General features: G+C 35.5%; 1 pseudogene; it reads right to left on the reverse strand.

Moving 5' to 3' along the window:
• Nucleotides 1-478: 478 nt before the first annotated feature.
• On the reverse strand, nt 479-575 carry LOC138821709 (U6 spliceosomal RNA; annotated as a pseudogene).
• Between the last annotated feature and the right edge of the window lie 13,517 nt (nt 576-14,092).

Raw genomic sequence — 14,092 nt, forward strand, 5'->3', positions numbered from 1 at the left:
TTTTAAATCAAAAATTATGTTAACTTATCTGTTGAATGAGTAGTACAGAAACTAAAGATATTTCTGGCGCTTGTCTGAAAAAAGTATATTTTAAAATGATCTGTATTTTGTTTGTATAATGTCCATAATGTATTTCATTCCCTCCTGGATATAATACTTTGAATTCTACATTGTTTTCTAATATACAGGTGCATTATTAAATGTGTTATTTTAGATAGCATTCCCTATAGAAACAGTTTACGATTCCTTTTTTTCCCTAGGTCCTTATAGTATTTTATTTCTTTGTGATAAAATGACAATGATATCTAATTTCAAAAGTTTTGTAAAGATAATGCTATGTAAAGGCCTTTCTAAGGTGAGGATTTAATGCACTGATGTCAAACTAACTTTCAGTACAATGAATTACATGTATTGTTACATTTGCGTTTTTGTAATCAATTTTTAATAAATGTTTTCCATTGCTTGCATCTGAAGAATGAAAAATATGGAATACTTCACAAATTTTCATATCATCCTTGTTCAAGGGCCATGTTAATCTCTATATTGTAATTTGGGAAAACATGCTGCTGAAGCATGTAGTATCCTATAAATTTAAGTAGATAATGATGGAATCTTTATACAAGCATATATCCTTGGTTAACTGCTTGTAACTAGGAAACCTTATTGTTTCTAAAAATGGTAATGATCTTACTTCTCTAAAATTCTGTGTCTATTGGAAAAAACTTGTATTGTTTCGTCGATTGCTCACATTTGCAATTTTTTGTCAATGACTATTTTAAGTCTTTTTCATTTTAAATTTGATCATACTTTGAAGCCTTTTTAGCTAGGTTCAAAGGTGTTGGCTTTTCAAGTACTTATTGATTAACAGAGTTAGCTTTGTGGAGCTAATGGATTCAAAGTTAGCCTTGCTTAAGAGCTACTTCTAAACTTCTGCAGCTTAAAAATTCCTAAATGAGGTCTTACTTGCACAAATTTCTACCTGATCCTTTACTCTTCTTCCATGAAGCAAGAGACAAACCAGAATATCTTACCCTGACAGCATAGATTTTCATATTGGAACAAAACTAATCTTAGTTAAAAGGGATCATAGAGAGATGAACAGTTAAGAAAGAATCGTTTAGACTAGAAGGTATTTTATCAAAATATAAATGTTTTTTATACCTAATATTTCAAATGTAGCTAAAGCCAAGAAGGTGAAAAAAATGTTCATATGCATGATTACCTAATGTCCTGGCCAATGTACCATCCAACCAGGCAGGAATTTACACACCTGCCTTTCTTTTACCAAATATTTTCATAGTTACAAGAGAAGTCTATATGTTTCTCCTTGATATTAGGCCTTAAATTGGTATGTTTTAATCATAGTGTTTCCTCTTCCCTCTAGGCTGTAAATCTACAAATGGTAAAGCTTTAGGTTCAACTCTACCAAACACTCAGGGAGAAATAATGGAATAATACTTTAAAACACAGTTGCCTTTGATACCCTAACCACAACAGAACATTGCAAAACATGTGCCTTTTTCTTATATTGTATATAATTATATATTTTTATTTATACGTGCTGATATTTTACTTCATAGAGTGAAACTGACTAGAATTAATTGATAATTTGACAAATAAATAGATACATATATTACAATTAATAGTTTGGAATATAAATAATTATGTTTAGAATATATATTAGAATATGAAAAGTATCAATGCAATGTCTTTGGTATAAACTTGTGATTTGTTCTAATTATTCTTGGTCTTCAGAATTCACGTTGTAAAAAAAAATTGTTGTTTTCCACTAATCTATAGGGGAATTTACTCTGCTGATCTGTTTATTATTTTAACTCACCGGTACCAAAATGTTTTTCTCCATATTTCTATAGCATTCCTACTGATTATACCAAAATTTTGCTGATTTTTTGTCTAAAAGGTATTATTCTTTTGGAGGACACACGGGTCCTAGGATCCCATGTCTCAGTTATCCACATCATCAAGTAACAAGGGCAAGACTTCTCACCTAGGCCCATGCAACATGCCAACAGAAAGTAATTGAAAATCCATCTCAATTCCTTACGACACTGGAATTAGCAGTAAGCAATTGTGAAATGCAAGTCAACTTAAAATGAAAGATGAGATCACAAAATCTGAGAGAAACTACAGTAATTCAAACTTTCAATTTACAAATGACCAGCCCATATGAGTGAACAAGATCATAAATATCACAAATTATTTTTAATACCCCTCTCTTAATAATTACTAAAAGATTTCAGTCAAGCATAAGTAGGCCAAAAAAATAGTTTCTAGAACAATAGATCCATAATTGGTCTACCAAGGCTAGGCAACCTTGACTTACAAGTCAAACATAATTCATAAAATTAATTGAGAAGATCGTTAATGCATCAAGATACTGGTACTTCAGTAAATCTTGGTTCTGTAGAATAAAATAGTTTTCATTCTCAAACCAATGATAACCTACATTTAATCTCCTGAAAACAGGTTCCTTTTAAAATAATCTTTTAAAATCACATTCACCAAAATAACAATTGACAAGTCGACGATAATTAGTGACATTACAAACTTTTCAAGTTTAGGGTGCAAGTTACAATAGAGTTGATTTATTTACCCAGCACTAATGCCAAACAGGTTCAGCCATTCATTAAAGTGTAGAAATAGTACCACCCACCATTCGTGTTGTTCAGTAAGTGCCTTCCAGGAATGTATTACATAGATCAAACTCCCATAATTCAAACCCAAACACTAGCTAATAAAGTAAATTTCATCACTTAATAAGATACATTTTAAAAAGTCACAAACTGTTGCCTTATCGTAGGTTGTTTTATGTTTTCCCTATCTGTCTAACATAGTAAGAAATATGACTTTAAGTCATGAATATGGGTACTCATCAGCGATGTGACAAACATAAAATCTGTCTTCTATTTCTACCATAATCCTCTAGAGTAGTAAATGGTAGTCTTCTTCTTTTTCCAAAACTTAAAGGTAGTAGAAAATATTATCCGATGTAAAATAAAATAATCACAAACCTTTTTACAAAGCCATTTATAAAATTTGGTAGTTAGAAATATATTCTAAGCCATTTTTAATCTTTCTTGTTGACTAAAGATTAATCTTCCAACTGGATGAGAATAAAATCATGTCTAGGTGCTGCACATCTTCAGTCTTGCAAATTGTTATTGCACATGAATGAATTATGGAAATATAAACTGACATCAGTTCAAGTATAAACAGGATTGAAACTCTATGGAATGTATATAAATCTTTCAAAGTATTAACAGACAGTTTAACAAAATGACTATCAGGAAGTTGAAACCAGATAGGAAAGACAGAATGAATGAAAAATGGAACAAGGGGCAAGTACAGCTAGAATACTCAATGTACACATGTGATAAAGGAAGTGGTAAATCTGAAATACATCTTGGAGAAGGGGTTGGTTGAGAATGATAGAAGGAGTCACTCTGATCCAGGAGCATTGGAAAATTTGATGGACATATTTATTGTAATACACTTGCACAACCTTTTGAGAGTTAGTTAAAAAACACAACAAAAAACAAAAACACACAAAAATCACAACCAAAGAGCAATCCCTAGAGAGGATGGATATGATCTTTCAAAATTTTAAATAGTTAATGAAGGGTAGTCTTGGGAAAAGCAAAAAAAGTTGTTCAAAGTGGGCAGTTTGGGGTAGCAGAGAATTTTGAACAGATTTAAATAGACTGTCTAAGGTTAAGAATCACCAACATCTGCTGCAAATATTTTCTTCTGTGAGTTCTCTTTGTCTGCAATGGATACTCCAGTCCTCAGCCACACTTGATAGATTGTGAAGATAGAATGGAAGAAACAAATCAATAACTCATTACTTCACTGGAGACAGAAGAGTCCTCTATGTTTTCTCTCATCTCTCTTCACTACTCTTTCTTCATACTTTTAAGTCAAGTGATTTTGAATTGTACCTTTCATTCTTTGTTCTGGCAAAGAAATTAGCCAAACTAATTTACTAAATATTATTTGCCATTTTTTTCTACCATGCTGTTTACTTATCCAAGAGAGTCCATTAAACTTCACCCTTGTATTTGGTTGCCACGAAAATCCAACATCTATGTTAATGAGGACAAACTCTAATGTAAAACTTTGTCTTGAAAAACCGGTCCAAGAAGCTGTGATCACAAATATTTAGCTATACTGTTGTTCTTTTACTTTGAAAGTCTTCTTGTGTCTAAAAGGCCACAAAAATAATTACTCCACCATTTTTGGTTCAATCACTTCTAACCTCAAAGATATATTTTGCTAACAAGATGTTTAGAGGAAGTATAATCCACTTTAATCTTCTCTCGTAAGACTCTCCTTAGATAACATATCAGGAACAAAGTTATTCTTTCCAAAATTATTTCAATAGATTATTTTCTCTTGTTCTTGCATTTGCTCAACAAGATATATGGAGACAAATAGAGTTAAATCACCCATACCTTGTATAACAGTGTCTGTTACAACGGACAATACTTCTTTGTCCTACTTCTATTTCCTCCTCATAGTTCTTGCTTGACTTCCAATTAATCACACATTCTTGGTTTCAAGCCTAGTGAAGCTGAAGGACTATAAGGCATTCGTCACTGCTACATCATCATGGTTTCTCTTTTTAAACTCTTTTATTTGGATGTAGAATTTATGTTCATGTCTTCATTCAATCTGTTGTGCATTTGTAGTGAGCCAAATAGGCTCTGTAAAATCACTTTAGGTAGCAAAACTATTAATAAAATCTATATCAAAAAGTTTTGGAATCCCTCTACTGCTGAAGTCAATACGTTTAGCTAGGGCTTCTAAGAACACCTTTTCTTACCTTTTCAATTTGCTCAATTCTTTTCTGATCCCAAAACTTTTTGGCTAATGTAATAAGAGAAGTCTTCACTATCTCATGTTAATAAGGATATTATATTTTGTGAGCTACTAAGGAATGTGAAATCATTGGTTTGAGGGATCTAATCAGATTTTTTTCTTTGTTTCAGTGCCTCACATGCAAAGTCATTGTGGAAAGTATTATAAACAGAAAAGTGTATACCCAATACCTTCTTTCATTGTGGAGGGTACTTTCTCCCTAAATATTTTGACCCAAATTATCTTTTTCAGAGAATTTCTGTTTGGTAATTAAAGGTCAATTCACACATTTTGATGACTTGTTTTTAAAGGAATTTGAATTTAAATTTCACTACAATCTTGTTTCTCACAATGAGAGTATATTTCCTGGGTAAGGATAATTCTCAAGGGAACCTACAGGATTTATAGCAAGGTTTCTGAGTTTTGTTTGTTTATTGTGAAAATGAGCCTTGTTCACCCACATTCCTCCCTCTCCTCTAAGTCTCCATGGATTTCTTTGAATGAAAGCCTATTTTCCCAGGCAATTTTAAATTTTCATATTAGGCTAAGTTGTTAAAAAGTTTGAACTATTAAAATTTACCTGGCATAATTTTAAAACTCTTTTGAAATTCCTTAATCAGAATTGCAAATTTACCAATCCTAATTCCACCTTTACCATCAAAAACTGTTAACATGCTGTTTTCATGATATAGTGTCCATAAAACTATTATTTTTCAGTGTCTTTGATATGCATATATATATGACTATATAAGCTGATGCTGAGCAAAATGAACTCCAAGATATGGAAAGAGATTTTTATTTGTGGTTTGTGTTTTTAATGTAGTATGTTATTTCTATTTTCTTTGGGTTTTTTCCTCTATGGTTTTTCCCCGGCTGCATTTGCTTTTGGTACCCTGTGTATTGTGTATACATTTATCTTAATTAGGGTAGGGAAGAGGAACAACAAAATGGCGAGACAAATGACAAAGGGTAAACCAATGCAATAGCAATACTCACAAGACAATATGTTGGAAATGTACATTACAACTTGTGAGGAGTATTGAGGTGAAGGAAAACTGAAAAATGAAGGAGGGGGTAACAACTTTGAAAAGTTATGTATTAACTACCTTACAATATCTGTAATCCCACTGTACATCACTTTGACAATAAAATTAATTAAAAAATAAGTTGCAAAAAATTTCACTGTATTGGTATAGTAAATATTATCTTTTATGTAGTAATTTTTTAAAAATTAATACTATTTTGCATCTAATTTGAATTAATTTCCCCTTTTTAATCAGAGGACCATCAACTTGAATCCAACTAGACAATATTTTCACAATATACTTGTCAATATTTTGAAAAAAGGATCAATTTAGTACTTTCTCATATTCAAACAACAAACAGTTTTAAAAGTAAATAAGTAAATAAGTAAATAACTTTTAAAAGTAAATAAGTTGTTAAAAGGGGAGAATATGTGTTCTTCAAAATTCCTAGGACTGATAACTACTCACTTTTAAATTCTGAACATTCCATACCTGTTGGCATGTTATGAAATTCTGCAATAAATGCAGTTTCCAGTGGGGTGTTACAGATTGAGAAATCAACAGAAAAATAGCCACATACTGGTAGAGGATAAAACTATGATGCACCTGTAATAATTAATTACTCAAGAGTAAGCAATTTTTTATCAGAGTAAGTTATTATTTCTATGACCATCAATCCTAAGATTTATGCCATAAAGTCATCCTATCCCAACAGTTTCCAACTTGTAGGGTACACCTCAAAATTCCCTTAATTCTCATCACGAATAGCTTATCTCTATTTTGAAAAAATACTACACCTCTGCTAATGTGATGCCCTCCGTGTTCTGGAAAGAACACCACAATAAACTGGGCTGCATTATTTTCCCCCACTGGTGTTCTTGAGATCAGAACACTTGCAAATACTACTTCTGTTTATGCTTTTTAACTATCATAGATATTTAGGATGCTAAGATAGGAAGATTATATTTCAAAGCCCACCCAGGAGGCAGGTTCCCTAGATTCTTATCTCCAAGAAACTTCTCAAAAAAGCCAGACATAAGTGGCATTGAAGTTGAAGTGGTAGGGCACGAGCATGAGCATAAACAGGCTCAGAGACAGTGTCCAGGCCCAGGGTTCAAAATTATACCACCTAGTCCAGGGAAGGTATGTAATTCCACTCTCTAATCTCCTGTCAGTCTGAGTGCTAGAATTGTAGCCATGTATCACATTGCCCTGCCATAGTTTCTTGGTTTATTTAATCTAGATACAGACTAGCAATTCTGGACTTCTCCAGTGATATAATCCACTAGATTTCTCAGACTGTTCATGTACTATTTTCAAAGATGTTCAAACATTTGAGACAGGATATGAACATTTTCAAATGCACCTGCAGGGTCTCTGATTCATTCTTCCATGCATCCAATTCCTTTAATATTGATTACTTGACTCTCTTACTATCTCTAGTTTACCTATGTAATATTCTCAAACTTTTTTGAAGAAAGTTCACTTGAGGATTTTCTAAATTTAAAAATTATCACTTGATTCTAGTCTTACTCAGGACATATTTTCTATTGGTTTCTACATTTTCTACATATTCTGAGAGTTGTATCATTTGTGTATTTGTGTGTACACATTTAAGTGCCTCTTTGTTTATGATTATGTTTGTATTGTATGTATGTATGCAAAAGCCTGAAGCTCTTATTCATCAATCTTGCCCATGACTGGTATTCCATGACCTGAGCCATTCTTCCAATCCAGCTTTTGGCAGGTTAATTATATATAGTGTTTCAAAAACTATTCTGCCCAGGCTGGATGCAAACTGAACTTCCCAGACTCCTTTATATTCGTAGGTTTTATTCATCCAGTAGAATCAGCTTTTAAACTACAAACATTTTTGTGAGTGTAAAGTCTAAGCTATAGCCCAGATTTTTAACTCCAGAATTCATATAAAGATAGATGAACATACACATTACATATACTGAGTGTACACTGTTAGAAATGTGATCCTAAGCTGGGTGGCAGTGATATCTGAGGATTGAGGTTCAAAGCCAGCCCAGGTAGGAATGTCCAAGAGACACTTTTCTCCAATTAACTGCAAGAAAAGTGGAAGTGGCACTGTGGCTCAAGTGGTAGAGCGTTAGCCTTGAGCGGAATAGCAGAGGGAAAGTGCCCAGGCCCAGAGTTCAAGTGCCAATACCACCACCAAAAAAATTATATATAAGTAAAGGAAAGAAAAAGAAATGTCATATTAGTCACCAGTTCATTGCTAGTATATTCCCTACTCTCTCAAGATGGACTATTTTCCCAGTTAAGTCCATGTTCTTATGTCTGACTTTTTGGGGAGCAGAATTATACTTCCATTCTTCTTTCTACAAAGTTGCTTGATTAGCAAGCATGATTTAGAAAGGGAGTGCCCTGATAATTCGTGTTCCACGTAGGAGTAATGCTCTCTCTATATCACTCCCATAAATATACATACTGGACTTGGCTTTATTATTTCAATGTTGTCTTATTTGTAGAGTTTTTTTTATAGTATATTGAACCTTTATACTTAAAGACAGAATTTCTCTTTCTCCTATAATTGCTATTGTTTCCCTTACTGTTAACGCATGTACACTTGGGAAATAATGTGCAGCACATATACTCACAAAAAGAACGTGCTGAGAACCTTCTTCCCATTTAAAATTCGCCTTAATTTACAGAGAATTTACAAAGTTTTAACTCAAGGTACACATTGATAATATATTTATAAGCAACGTAAATTTCATATTTTCTCTTTACTAAGTTGTCTCTGAAACACGTGTTACCTCAGGTCCAAAGGTGTCCTTGTGTTATTTCAGCGAACCCAGAACATTCATCATACCTCAGGCAGCACCATCGATTTTTACTGGAAATAACAGCTACTGGATGGGGAAACTCCCAGGAGAGGAAATGAACACAGAGGAATGACAAAGTTCATGTTAACTTGTGCTTTCCTTTTTACTGTACAAGAAAAGAATCCCAAGTCTTGAAGGAAACTGTCTCTAACTTTTTCGAGTGTGTTCTATACTCATATAAAACTTTTCTGTAAACTTAGTGTTGAGAGTATTAAAAAAGAAATAATGTGCCATTTGAAGGCCAGCATAGAACAAAAGGAAATAACCTTGTTTTAAAAGTGTTCTACAGCAAAGAAACAAAGACATGGAGGTTTTAAAGTGTCTTATGGATGGATATTTCACCCCTGAGATAATTCTCTTTTTGCAGGAGACAATTATCAATTCCTTTAATCTGGTCCTGAGTTCTCCAGAGCAATAAGGATTCCAAAAAAGCAAGATCAAGTGACTATGATAAGCAAAAGTGCCTCTTTTCAGACTAGAGTTCCTTGAAGAAGGGTCCCAAAGAAGTATTTGGGTTTTTTTGTTTGCTTGTTTGTTTGGATTTTGTTGGTTAAGAGGCTTGACCCAGAGACTGGACCCTGATCCTGAACACTTATCTTTCCTGCCCACCTGCCACCAAAGCTAGTACACTACTGCTTGAGCCAAAACTCCACTTCTGCTTTTGGTGTTTAATTACAGATAAGAATTTGACTGATTCTCCTGCCTGGGTTGGCTTTGAACTAAGATAGGAAGACTGCTAATTGACATCAACTGTATACACTTTTCGTTTGAAACAAGAAATATTAGATGAAGTTTACTGTAAACCTAATATTTGACAATTTTTAAAATAAAACACTTTGTCCAGCAAACAAGCCATATCTTAAGTAACTCAGCAAAAGTAGGTGCATTGAATAATTTTGGAATTATTTTTTCTGCTTAGGAAGTTAATTGATCTTGTCGTTCCTTTGGGGAAAACTTAAAGTCATATTTCGCTTTTTTTGTTGGTCGTGCGGCTTGAACTCTGATTCTGGGTGCTGTCCTGAAGCTCTTCATCTGAAGTTGAGCAATCTACCACTTTAGCTAAAGCACCACTTCCGGGTTTCTAGTCGATTTTCCAGACCAGGCTGGCTTTGAACCACAATCCTCTGATCTCAACCTCCTGAGTCACTAGGATTACAGGCGTGAACTACCAGGACCTAACTCATATTTTCATTTATGTGCACTGAATTACACCATGTAGCCAAAGAATGGAAATTTGAACAAAAGGATGCAAATGCAGCTTTTCAGAAAAATTGAGGTAGCAATTAATATGTCATCCTTTTCCATTTTGTTACATTAATGACTCATGAGCTATGGGTCCCTTACATTAGCATTCTCTGCCATCTCTATAGGTATATTTAGTATCAGGAAATGTTCATAGAGAAATATAGAGTGATGTGGGAAGGCACAGGGAGTGTTAACTAAGTCCTAATCTCAAAGCAGGAAATAGGTTGGAGAGGATGAAAGTAGAGAGAGAGAAAAAAAAGAAGAAAGAGAAAGGAAAAAATGAAAAATATTATACAAATTCGAAAAATGTTATACAGATTCAGAGAAGAACATGAATATAATGAGAGAATGGAGGGATATAAAGGAGATGTGAAAAACTTAAAAATAAAAATACTTAAAATATTATATATGTATAAAAAGGTAGTACTGCTATTAAGGAATTTAATTCTAAGAGGTTTTGAATTGAGTAATAAATTTGTGGAATAAGTGTGTCCCCAATGTGGGATAAGGTCTAGTAATCGACTACGGGTTTATCTGAGGATGTGCAGAACAGCAATTACGTCACATAAAGAAGAACGAAAGAGAAGAGCAGGTGAAAAGGATAAGAAAGAAAGAAAAAGATCAGAAGTTCAGTAGAGCTAAACAAAAAACAAAAAAAAGGAAAGAAAAACACACACACACTTATACCCCTAAAATGAAATTCTAAGAGGAAAAAATTACTAGAAAACAATTTTTTTTCAAAAAAGGTGAAAATTAAAGATTAAAAAAATTTTAGAAAAAAAATTTTTTTTGTAAAAGGTACAACAAAAAAAAAGGTCTTTGATTTTTTGGGAGGGGTGGGAAAAATCCTGTGTCTCCCTTGTGTCTGTAACCAGACTCTTGTTGGAGTCTCTGGTCTTCTTGTGTTCCCGTGGCTTGGTTGGTTACCTAAGTCAGTTTCTTTGAACAGGCAGAAAAATGCTCTGCGATCCTCCTCCCAGGTTAGTTCAATGGGAGGAAATTCTGCTTTGAAGTATCACAAAAGAGGGAGATGGCTTTTTCCTCGAGTTTGGAAATGCTGTGATGAGGCTAGGTTCTGGGTAGTGTTGAGGCCTTTCAGCAAACAGTAGCTTTTCCTGGGAGCTAGTTTGTGAGAAACTCACAGAGCCCAGCCTGAAGCCACTCTCAGTGTTTCCTGTTTACTGAATTTCAATTGTTTGTTGAGGCTGCTAAAGGGAGGGGCAGCAGCCAAGCCCAAAGAAACATAGGGCCCATGATTTCCCTTATTTGCAATATCTAGTACATGTATGAGTCAAGCAGAAAAGGTCAGATAAGGTGATATTAGGTAAATGAACCCTAAGATATGTATTTTAAATGTTTTTTTCTTTCATGCATTTGTTTCTAATGCAATTATAAGATTATTTCTTTGTTGCTTTGTATGTCCCTCCCCCACAATATAACCCCTGCTTTCACTCTATTTGATGTCAGTATAATTGTTGGAGGGGAAGGGGAAAAACAAGTCGTTTAAAAAAGTATACAGCTGGACCTGTTGCAACAATGAGAAGTACAAGTTGTCATGTCAAAAATGAACTTTACAACTTGTTGGGGTGTGTTTGTGTGGGGAGAGGGAGGATGGGAAGAGATGGGAAGGGTAAACAAAGGAGGAGGCTACAATGCTTGATAAGTAATGTACTATATTGCCCATGTAATGATAACTCCTCTGTACAGTATTTTCACAAATAAAAATTTTTTTAAAAAAATTAAAAAAAGAAGGGGACAGTGCCCAGGTCTAGATTTCAAGATCCAGGACCAACACACACTCACATACACACACACACACACACACACACACACACACACACACACACACACACGCACGCACACACACACATACACACACTGAGATTTTTTATTACAAATATTTAAATGTTTGTGTAACTGTATCATAACTCATGCTGATAGAACTATGTTTATTGTGTTTTGGGTTCATTTAACATATTAAAGAAAGCATCTAAAAGTAAAAAAAAAAGAAATATAGAAAGACTGAGATTTTTAGAAAGCAAAGCAGATCAGGTATGAAAGAACAGCGTAGAAAGAGATACATTTATCACACAGAGATTAAGAACTAGCTTAAGAGAATGCTAAAGGCAGTGAGGAATAAGACTAGTTGATAACTAGTTTTTCAATAACCAAAAATTGTTCTCTAGAACAGTTTCTGCTATACCTTAGTTACTATCATTTATTCCTTCCATCTGGAGTTATTCCTTCTCTTCTGTCACAATTGTTAATTAGTCTCTGCCTTTTGGTGTCATGACTGACCAAAAAGATTTCCAAATCTCACTTAGACTACCCTTCTCTTTGTGATTAGCAGTGACCACACAAAATCCTAGAATCTTTGAATTACCAGAATTAATCTTCACCTGACATCTATGCACATTCCTGGCATTAATTGCTGTGACCTAATGAACAAAACGTTTTTCAATACAGTATCCAAATATAAATAAAGTACATGAATTAGGGACTATTGTCAGGTGTCAGAATGCAATTATATATTCCCTGTATGTGTTCTTTATTTTGCATTTACTAACCAAAAAAACTGTTTTTGCCCCAACCCAGAGACCACTTCCAGAATGAAAGGGCCTCCTTGGGTTCCAGCCACATGGGGACGCTAGGCCAAATCCTCCAGCACCCATTCAACCAGTTCCTGTGAGAGACAGAGAGAGAGAGAGAGAGAGAGAGAGAGAGAGAGAGAGAGAGAGAGAGAGAGAGAGAGAGAGAGAGAGAGAGAGAGAGAGAGAGAGAGAGAGAGAGAGGGAGAGAGAGAGTGTCAGAATTACACTTAAGTCAGGTGCCGGTGGATCAGAATTCTAATCATAACTACACAGTAGGCTGAGATATGAGGATCATGGTTCATAGTCATCCCAGGCAGGAACGACTGTGAGACTCTTACTCCAAAGAACCACCTGAAAACCAGAAGTGGTGTTGTGGGCTCAAGTGGTAGCCTTGAGCTGAGGAGCTTGTGGACAGTGCCCAGGCCTAGAGTTCAAGCCCCACGACTGACAATAAGTGGATTTCCCACCACAAGAAATGGGCTGAATAGCACCCATTGTCCTAGGGAGCACGGTAGAGAAGTCAGGCTGAGCTTCCTGTGAACTGGAGGTCATAAGTAGGTCACCTGGCTTCTCTGTGCCTCGAAATCTCCAGCTGCAAAACTCAACAGAGTGAAGGATCCACTGCCTTATGGGGATAGGTTAATGATGAAAAAGAGCCATGTTTTGTTTCATAATACTCACCTGTTGCACGATTAATAACTGGTCCCACCTGAGCCCTTTCCGGTATCTTCCTGTCATATGCTCACAGAATTGCCAAGAACCTTATCTGAAGGCTGCTCCCTCTGTGCCTAGCCATGCTCTAGAGATCCCTCTGTGTAAATCTATTGTTTCCTCACAACTCTCCTGTGAGGATACTGAGGTCTGATGGTTGAGGCCCTACCCAGAGCTTCACCTGTGGCCAAGAATCGGCTGCTGTGGACTAAGAGTTTGGGATAATCCATCTAAATCGATGAATGAGCATGGTGCTATATGTCTACCATCCCATCTACAGAGGACTTACCTGTCACAGATAGGAGGACTGTGATCCAGCCCAGCTTAAGCATATATTGAGTCTCTATTTCAGAAATGCCCGACAGAAAGGTAGCTCCTCAGAGCCAGGGAGAGGAAAAAAGCAGGGAGTCATGGTGCCTACAGAGGGGTGTCTGACCCGGGTGGTGGTGGTTTTGGGGCAGCCACTTGCCTGTGCAGCTGGGAGAAGCTGTTGGCTTTTGATCCAGGTGGGACAAGCAGAAATTGTGGCGGCATTATGGGTACATGGGCCCAGAGCAGAGGACCAGGGGTAGAGACCTGTTTGGGGCCTTAGGCCAGCTGGCAGGGCACCATTGTCTGAGCATTGAAACATGGCACCACCTTGGGAATGTAGGGACGGGGCCGGGAGTTGGGCTGGCGCCTCAATTTCCTACTATACTCCAAAGTCACATCGAGTCTCCTGCTCATCACTCAGACACCTCTACCTTCCTCAACTGCTGGTAGTGGTGTAAACTAACAGAGGGAATCT

This window comes from Dipodomys merriami, unplaced genomic scaffold (assembly GCF_024711535.1).
Source record: "Dipodomys merriami isolate MVZ:Mamm:240054 unplaced genomic scaffold, mDipMer1.0.p SCAF_93, whole genome shotgun sequence".
NCBI lineage: Eukaryota > Metazoa > Chordata > Mammalia > Rodentia > Heteromyidae > Dipodomys > Dipodomys merriami.